The 10,078-nt window shown below is 40.6% G+C and overlaps 1 protein-coding gene across 1 annotated transcript in view; it reads left to right on the top strand.

Annotated features, from left to right (window-relative positions):
- Positions 1-710: 710 nt before the first annotated feature.
- The window catches only part of MAPKAP1 (mitogen-activated protein kinase associated protein 1), a 238,846-nt gene continuing 229,478 nt past the window's right edge, over positions 711-10,078 (top strand). The window contains exon 1 of the mRNA XM_023533068.1: positions 711-808. The gene's annotated coding sequence lies outside the window, so the exon portion shown is untranslated. The remainder of the gene's footprint in view (positions 809-10,078) is intronic.

Raw genomic sequence — 10,078 nt, forward strand, 5'->3', positions numbered from 1 at the left:
CGAGCGGACAGCAGATTGATGGGGCGGGAGAAGTCGCCGCCGCCACTGCCTGAGCCGCGCACCCTGCCAGCAGCCGCCGCGGACCGGGCTCGAAGGCCGCTCGGCTGAGGGATTGACAGGCTGCCAGTGCCACTCACTCACTGCGGCCCCGGCGCCCGAGGGGAGGGGCGGGGCGAGAGAGAGGGCGGGGGAGCACTCTGCATGCCCCGCCCCTGGGGGCGGTGCGCGCGCTCATTGGGCCTTACTCCTCCCGCCGCCGCCGCCGGCACCGCCCTCGGAGTTCGGCCCGCCCCCTCTGGCCTCTGATCCCCGGCGCCTGGGAGCGCGCCACCGGATTTTCACGCCTGCTCGCGTCCTCGTCCCCCGGAGTGGACGCCCCTGGACCGAACGTGACTGCGCCCCAGCTCTTGCTCCTTAGTGTTAGCAGTCATGGGTGCGATGATGAGTTGTGTGTGGGACACGGGGCAACTCTCTACAAAGCCAACCATGTGCTTTTCTGCAGTGCCGTGAGCTTCACGCCTCGGACAGCATCGGGATACATTTTCCCGCTCTTCCCGTCAGGAGGTGGTGCCCTCAGGATGCCCGCCGCCTGTCCTGGGCCAATCGCATGGCGCTAGGAGCTGAACGGGGCGGGACAGAGGCAAGGAAGGGCTGTCCCAATTGGAGCGTTCGAAATGACTTGGGCAGTGGAGGGGACGCGGCGGATAGTGGCCCCGCCCCTTCTGCGATCACCATAGTAACCAAGAAGGCGCAGCTCTGAGTTGGCTACAGGGCCCCCGCCTTGCGCTGTCCTTCAAGAGGTGACCAGGTAAGAACTCCTTGTCCCGCATGTTTGAAGTCTGCGCGCCAAGCAGATCTGACTGCCATACACTTTCCCTTGAAAGGGGAGCAGATGAAAATGTTTTAGAGGGAAATGGATCTGAGAGGCGGGAAAGCGCCTGACATCCAGGACTAATTCAAGGTTTAGAACCCTTTACAGACTTTGCAGTTTCTGGTAATACAGGGACCACTCCTTTGGCAGCATTTGCTTTTAGCTGCCTCCATATAAACCAAGCTGCAAAAATGAGGTCTTTATTACAAAGATATGTTTATTTGAGGATAGACTGGATTTCACTTATTAACTTAGCCGTCACCGTGAGTCATTTAATGTTGGTGATTCCAGCCACAGAATTTCATATGTATAACACCTCTTCCATTGTACTCTGTTTACAAATGACTGAAGTCTCACATTATTTGGGCATCTGGACTTCTGCCTCCTGTGGATGCTTGTGCTTTCTCTTAATCTGATTTCCCAACCAGGACTTCAACGTGTTTTCCTCATTTTACATACTAGGGTTAGATGGTTCTGAAAAATCTTCTTGTTCCTTCCCCAAACTCAGTAAGCTGTCTTACCTGAAACCAAAAATAGGGGTGTGAATTATGAAAAATGGCTCTTACTCTGCAGGGTTTAATGTAGGACAAGCAGCAGTTCTTTACTTGCCAGATGGATTCTTGGAATGAAGCAGGCTACTCTGTTCCAGGTTCTTTCCTTCATATGTTTGTGTACCTTTAAATACTCCCCACTGCAAAGCTAATAGCTAACCTTACAGTTAGGCAAGCTAAAATCCTTACAAACTGCACAGCTGCTAGAGAGGGAGTTCCAAACAATCCGCCCTGCTTAGAAGCCCACCTCATGTTCATTTGTATTCTCACTCTTCTATAGCCCAGTTATGAGTCAAGTTTCTGATCTTTCAAGCCCCTATTATGCGTTACTCATAACCATCATTGATTGAGCTTTCTCTATTCTTGTTTTTAAAGCTGTCACCGAATCTTTATACATTTTTACATAAAGGAGCAAGAGTAAGCAACCAATCTTTCATAATTCTCCAGTATTGAAGATGTAAAACCATGTAATTCTATCAGAAAAAACTGCTTTGAGACCTAAATTCCTTCTAGCTCTAAAATTCAATGATCCTGTGACTCACTACCAGGCCTCGTGCCCTCCTTCTAGGTTCATAATCTTGACTAATCAGTCATGAGGATGAGGCTAATTAGTGACAGGGATTTATGGTTATTTCTAGCCCACACCAAACATTGAGTTATATAAGTAAAGCAACATGTATAAAAATATAAATAAAATTAAAGAAACACTTAAGCAAATAGAGGCAATTGGGTACTATGGGCTATGTAAACAAACTGGAACATAAAATCATAAATTAGAATTAAGAAAACAGTTAAACAAATGCCAACAATTAGGAATAAAACAGCTTGTTAAATGTCTAACACCCGCAGCTATTTTATGGCACACACCTTTAAACTCATGGTCATCAGTGATGTGGAAACTTGATACCATAATTCTGCATTAAGTGATTGGATTAGATTGACCTTCTGCTTGGGAAGCTTTCCTTTCTGTTATTATCAATATGAGTTGCAATAAAAATCAGAGGGTCCTAGCAAGGATTCCCTCACAGGCTCATTGACAACTGCCATTGATTTAAAGCATAAATTCTTTTAGATTGGTTTCCAAGCCCCAGTAAACATTGTCAGCTAATTGTACATGCTCCAAGATCTCTTGTGCTTTTGCCAGTTTCTCACATAGGATGTTGCCTTTTCTCAGCTCAGCAATAGGAGTCACATGGTTGGTGCCTTTACAAATAATAGAATAGAACTGCCCTAAATACCTGAATCCATCTTTTATTATTTCTAAGGTGGTGATTATTAAAAAGTCAAGGGAAATGTAATTTACTTTTGGCTAGTGTACATTCATGTAAAGTTAAATAATAGTGACAAAGTGGTGAAAACCAAGTAGAGGTTCTCTCATCATCCCTTTCCATGGATTGGTATTAACATCACATTGCCTCCATCCATCATCAATGTGGTGATCATCACAACAGATGCCATTGTCCCACTCTCTCAGGGTGGGACGGTGTGCTCTGTGTTCCCCATATTTCATCTTCAGTCTCACAGCCCTATCTAGGTGAGATTATTATTAAATAAGGAAACAGAATGAGACAGGGTAAGGAATTTACACAAAACCACAAAGCCAATAAGTACTGAACCTTGAATTGAAATCTTGATCTGTGTGGTTGCAAAGCCCACCCTGTAAAACACTGCACCAAAAAAAAAAAAAAAAAAGAGTCATTTAATCAAGATTACTAAGTAAAAATCACAAGACATTAGCAGGTGAACTATAAGTTAATAAAAAATAAGTAACTAGATACTTAATAAAAAAGAAAATAAACAATTTTATTAGGGGAACTGGGTCTCCCGGCAGCAAAGAAGTAAAATGAAGACTAAAGCCCAAGCGAGACCATCCTTCATGGCCATCTAGGATCCTGTCTCTCTGAAGCTTTCCTGCCATGCCTGCCTTTACAAGCTTCACCAGCTTTAAACTCTCTCAGAACATATCACTTATAATATATAATTTACCACTATACTAGATAGTCCTGTGTTGTTTGCTCTCAACTCACCTGTTTTTCATCTAGTTCATAAATATTTTGAGATGCGACAACATGACTGATTTGGCTTAAAAAAAAAAAAAAAGATCTTTTCTAATTGTCTCTTTGGAGAAACTACTTAAATACCTATTCCCAAACATATTTCTCTACCACTTTAGCAATGACTCTTTAGAAGTGGTCTTTACAGTTGATAGCACGTTGGACATGGGACAAATCATCTTCTGAGGATGTATTTGATTGAACAACCAAAGGATCAGTAGAATATCAGTGCACCCTTCTACAATGAGGTCCTTAAAAGAGAATATTTATTGGAATACAGTAGTCCCCCCGAAGCCACGTTTTCGCATTCCACAGTTTCAGTTACCTTCAGTCAACCATGGTCCAAAAATATTAAATGGAAAATCCCAGAAATAAAAAACTCATACATTTTAAATTGTGCACCATCCCACTTGGATGTGAATCATGCTTTTGTGTAACATATCAACCCTGCGCCCTTTCATCACTTAGTAGCTATCACTTAATAGCCATCTCGGTTATTAGATCCACTGTCAGATATTGTGTGGCACTTGTGTTCAGATAACCATTATTTTACTTAATAATGCCCTCAAAGCACAAGAATGGTTTAAACTTTATCGTAAATATGTATGTATAGGGGAAAAAATATATAGTATATGTAGGGTTTGGTACTATCCACGGTTTTAGGCATCTACTGCGGGTCTTATTCCTCACAGATGAGGGATGATAACTGTACATCACCTTATACATCCCTTATGTCCTTTCATTCCTCGTAGCACCTAGTAAAATGCAGTCTCATACATAGTAGGCTTTGGGGCTGACTCTGTCAGTTGCTTGCCTGTCATCCATTGGTTCACCTCCTTCTATGTTGATGGAACCCTAATTTTATTCTGATAGCAATGCACTCAGTCTCAGTCAAGGTCTAAGTCAAGTACGAACATCCTGTCCCCTGCCTTCTGAGCATGTCAGGGGAGAAGTTGACTTTCTTCGTAAAAAAAAGAGGGGTAGATGGGTAGACATGGCTCCTCTTCCTTCCGTCACTTTCCATCTTTGGACATAGTTCTGATTTTAGAGTGGCAGCAGCAGCCATCTTGTGATAATGAGGTGACAATATGAAAATAAAAATCAACATGGTTTGGTGGTTTATCTCTGTGATCTTCCTCCCCAAAACTCATAATCTAATCCCAGTCTAATCATAAGAAAAACATTAAGCAAACTCCAATTGAGAATCATTCTACTTGACTAGTCCTCTTGCAACTGTCAAGGTCATCAAAAACAAGGAATCTCTGAAAAACTCTCAGTCAATCACATGACCAATGAATCAATCAATCATGACTATGTAATGGAACCCTAATAAAAACTCTGGACACTCCAGAACCCTAATAAAAACTCCAACACTCAGTGGAGCTTCCTGGTTGGTGAACACATCATTGTTCACCAAGAAGTTGATGTGACTTGACACTACTCAGCTGGAGGGCATGGAAACCCTTGTGTTCAAGACCCTCTCAGACCTTGAAATATGTGTCTCCTCATTTGATTAGTCCTGATTTATAGCATTTATGATAAAACTGTAATCATAAGTACAGTGTTTTTCAGAATTCTGTGTCATTCTGGTAAATTATTAAACCTGAGGGGATCATGGGAACACCCAAATGTGTTACCAGTTGGTCAGAAATGTAGGTGGTCTGAAATGCCCTGAACTTGTGGCTGACATCTGAAATGAGGGCATTCTTATTGAGCTCTGTAGTATTTATCTATTCCTGTGTAATAAATTACCCCAAAACTCATTGGCTTAAAACAACAAACATTTATTATCTTAGAGTTTCTGTGTGTTAGGAATTTGAATGTAGCTTAGCTAGGTGCCTCTGGCTTAGGGTGTCTCACGAGGCTCCAATCAGGGCGATAGCTGTCACCTCAAGGCTTATCAAAGGGAGGTTCCACTTCCCAGCTCACTCACATGGCTGTGAGCAGGCCTGAGATGCTCAATGACTGTCGGCCAGAGACATCAGTTTCTTGACCCTAGGACCTCTCCTTAGGACAGCTCACAACATGGCAGCTGGCTTCTAAAAGGCTGAGGAAGCAAGAGAGCAAAAAAGGGTAAGCGAGAGAGAAGTCAGTCGGTCTTTGTAACTAATCTCAGAAGTGACATCCCAACACTTTTGCTGTGTTCTCTTTATTAGGAGCAAGTCATTAGATCCAACCCACACTCCAGGGCAGAGGATTACACAGAATATAAATATTAAGAGATAACAGTCACTGGGATTTGTTATGGACTGAATATTTGTGTCTCCTCAGAATTCATTTTTTGAAGTCATACCGTGCAACGTGTTAGCATTAGGAGGTGAGGCCTTTGGGAAGTAATTAAGTTTAGATGAGGTCACAGAGGTAGAGACCCCATGAGGAGATTAGTGCCCTTATAAAAGGAGGAAGGGACATCAGAGCTTCCCCTCTCTGCCATGTGAGAACACAGCATGATGGCAGCCATCTGCAAGCCAGATAGAAGGCCCTTACCAGAACTTGACCATGCTGGCACCCTGATCTCAGACTGCCCAGCCTCTAGAACTGTGAGAAATGTCTGTTTAAACCACTCAATCTATGGTATTTTGTTATAGCAGCCCAACCTTATTAAGACAGATGTCATCATGAAGGCAGTCTAATACATCCTCCAAATTTGATTCTCAATGCCAGTCAATTCACGGCATGATCTTCACCCTCTCTCTCCCTCCGTCCTCACCCTGCTTCTCTCTCACTTATATTCAGTGGGATCTACCTCTGTAATGTGCTTCGTAGCCAGACCTTTAATGCTCTTCTAAGCTATTCCAGTTTTATCTCTCCAATCTTATTTCCCATTATTCTTTTCCATATACTTGATATGATAATCAACCCTAATACTCCACACTTTTTGGCCTCCTCCCTTTTGCTCATGCTGTTCCCTCCCATGGGAATGCATGTCCAGATCTTACCCATCTTCAATAATGCTGTGTAATCACTTTCACACACAGTATCTCTGCCGATCCTCGAAATAACGCAAAGATTTTAAGATGTTATATTAACCCATTTTATAAATAAGTTTCAGAAAATAATAGCTACTGACACTGAACACTTAGTTTGTGGCAGGCACTGGACTAATGATTTCTCATACTTCACCCAGTTAAATCTTCATGACTGCCCTATGACTTAAGCATTAACCTCCCCATTCATAGTTGGGAGATACCGAGACCTAAAAATGACTTGACCAAGATCACATGGCTGGTAAATGACCTGTGGTTCAAACAAATCACTGTCTCAGCATTCTTGTGACTAACTTTCATACCACACTGCCTTTAGAGAGGTTATGCCACTTGTCCAAGGTTATACCATTACTAAGCGACAGAGTGGAATTAGGACTGGAGACCACTGACCCTTTCCACCACACATTACCTCCCTGTTCTAGTGTCACTTCAAGAAAGCTTTTCTAAGCCCCAAAAGGAAGCAAATGCTTTTTTCATGAGACCACAATATCACTTGGGTTCTTATAAATGTGTACCTTTTTAAACTGTAGTAAGATATTCATAACTTATCACACATAACTGCATTTAAATGTACAGTTCAGTTGCATTAAGCACATTCACACTGATGTGCAAACATCACGGCCATCCACTCCAGAACTTTTTTCATCTTCCAAAATGGAAACTCTGTCCCCATTAAATAATAACTCCTCATTTCTCCGTCCTCTAGCCCCTGGCAACCACCATTCTATTATCTGTGTCTGTGAATTTGACTACTAGATACCTCATATAAGCAGAATCCTACAGCACTTGTCCTTATATGACTGGCTTTTTTCACTTAGCATGAAAGTTCATCCATGCTGTAGAATAGATCAGAATTTCCTTTTTAAAACTGAATAATATTCCATGATATTCATGTACTACAACATTTTGTTTATTCGTTCACTCATTAATGGATACAAGGTTGCTTCCATGTTTTAGCTATGGTGAGTAATACTGCTATAAACATGGGTGTTCATGTGTTTGAGTTCTTGCTTTCAGTTCTTTTGGTTGTGTACCCAGAAGTAGAATTACTGGATTGTATGGTAATTTATTTTTAATTTTTTCAGAAACTGCCATAACTGTTTTTCATGGAGGCTGTACCATTTTATATTACACCGAAAGTGCATAAGGGTAAATGTGTATCTTTTAATATAGCTCCTAGATATGTATCTTATATACTCCGCTCCTTAAAAAAAATGGTCTTTTTTTTTTTTATGGTGACTTTGGTTAATAAAATCCAGTAAGTTTCAAGTGTACAATTCAACAGTAAGTTATATATATATTGCATTGTATATTAACCACTCATAGTTATATTTCTCTCTGTTACCATGTATTTGATCCCTTTGACCCCATCTACCTTCCCCCTCCCCCACCACCCTCTGGTAACCACTAGTCCACTGTCCATGTCCATGAGTTTGTTTGTCCTGTTTGTTTGTTGCTTTTAGATTTATATCCCACATATAAGTGATATCATACGATTTTCAACTTTTTCTGTCTGGCTTATTTCACTTAGCATGATTATCTCAAGATCCATTCATGTTGTCACAAATGGCAGTATTTCATCTCTTCTTATGGCTGAGTAATATTTCGTTGTATATATGTACCACAGCTTCTTTATCCAATTATCTATTGTAGGACACTTTGGTTGCTTTCATGTCCTGGCCACTGTGAATAGTGCTGCTATGAACATCGGTGTCCATATACCTTTTCAGATAAATCTTTTCAAGTCTTTGGGGTAAATACCCAGTAGAAGGATTGATGAATCATATGGTAGATTGATTCTTAGTTTTTTAAAGAACTTCTACACTATTTTCCATAGTGGCTGTACCAATTTGCGGTCCCACCAGCAGTGTATGAGGGTTCCTTTTTCTCCGCATCCTTGTTATTACGTGTTGTGTTGATAAGAGCTATGCTAACAGATGTGAGATGGTATCTCAATGTGGTTTTGATTTCCATTTCCCTAATAGCTAGCAATGTTGAGCATCTTTTCATGTGTTCGTTGGCCATTTGTATGTCTTCTTAGGAGAAGTATCGGTTCAGGTCTTCTGCTCATTATTAATTGGATCGTTTGTTTTTTTGTCGTTATTGAGTTGTATTGAGTTTTTTGTATGTTTTGGATATTAGGCCCTTATTAGAGGCATTGCTTGCAAATATATTTTCCCATTTGAATGGTTATCTTTACCTCGTTGACAGTTTCTTTTGCTCTGCAGAAGATTTTTAGTTTGATATGTCTCATTCATTTATTTTTGTTTTTACTTCCTTTGCCTTTGAGGTCAAATTCATAAAATCCTCTTTAAGTCCAAGGTCCATGAGTTTAGTTCCTATGTTTTCTTCTATGCATTTTATTGTTTCAGGTCTTATATTTAGATCTTTAATCCATTTTGAGTTAACTTTGGTGTGTGGTGATAGACAACAGTCTAGTTTCATTCTTTTGCAGGTGGCTTTCCAGATTTCCCAACACCATTTATTGAAGAGGCTTTCCTTTCTCCATTGTATGTTTTTGGCTCCTTTGTTGAAAATTATTTACTCATGTAAATATGGATTCACTTCTGGGCTCTCAATTCTATTCCACTATGTCTATTCCACTGTGTGTCTGTTTTTCTGCCAATACCATGCCATTTTGATTATTGTCACTTCGTAGTATAATTTAAAGTGGGGCAGAGTGATGCCTCCAGCCTCGTTATTTTTTCTCACGATGGCTTTGGCAATTTGGAGTCTTTTGTGTTTCCATACAAATCTGATGATTTTTTGTTCTATTTCTTTAAAAAGTGCTGATGGGATTGATGGGGATCGCATTAAATCTGAATAATGCTTTAGGTAATAAGGTCATTTTAACTATGTTGATTCTTCCTATCCAAGCACATGGAATATCTTTCCATTTCTTTGTGCCTTCTTCAATTTCTTTTAATAGGGTCTTATAGTTTTCATTATATGGGCCCTTCACATGTTTCATTGGGTCTATTCCTAGGTATTTTATTCTTTTTGTTGCAATTGCAAAAGAAATTGCTTTTTTCCACTACTTTTTCTGAAAATTCATTATTAGAGTATAGGAACGCTACGGATTTTCGAACATTGATTTTGTATCCAGAAACTTTACTGTATTTGCTTATTATTTCTAGGAGTGTTCTTGTGGAGTCTTTAGGGCTTTCTATATAGAGAATCATGTCATCTGCAAATAGTGACAGTTTGACTTCTTCATTTCCTATTTGGATGCCTTTTATTTCTTTCTCGTGCCTGATTGCACTCACTAGGACCACCAATGTTATACTGAATAACATTGGTGATAGTGAACAGTTTTGTCTTGCTCCTGATCTTAGAGGAAAGGTTTTTAGTTTTTCACCGTTAAATATGATGTTGACTGAGGGTTTATCATATATGGCCTTTATTATGTTAAGGTACTTTCCTTCTATACCTATTTAGTGTTTTGTTGTTTTTAAGGTGAGGCAACCCTTGGTCGACCTCACAGATTGCAAGGACCTTGTCAGCTTATAATCCCTTATTTTTTTATTTTCTACTCCTATAGCACCTGGTCTTCCTAGGTGGTCTCCCATCCAAGTACTAACCAGGCCCGACCCTGCTTAGCTTCCAAGATCAGGT

Source organism: Pteropus vampyrus, unplaced genomic scaffold (assembly GCF_000151845.1).
Source record: "Pteropus vampyrus isolate Shadow unplaced genomic scaffold, Pvam_2.0 Scaffold95, whole genome shotgun sequence".
NCBI lineage: Eukaryota > Metazoa > Chordata > Mammalia > Chiroptera > Pteropodidae > Pteropus > Pteropus vampyrus.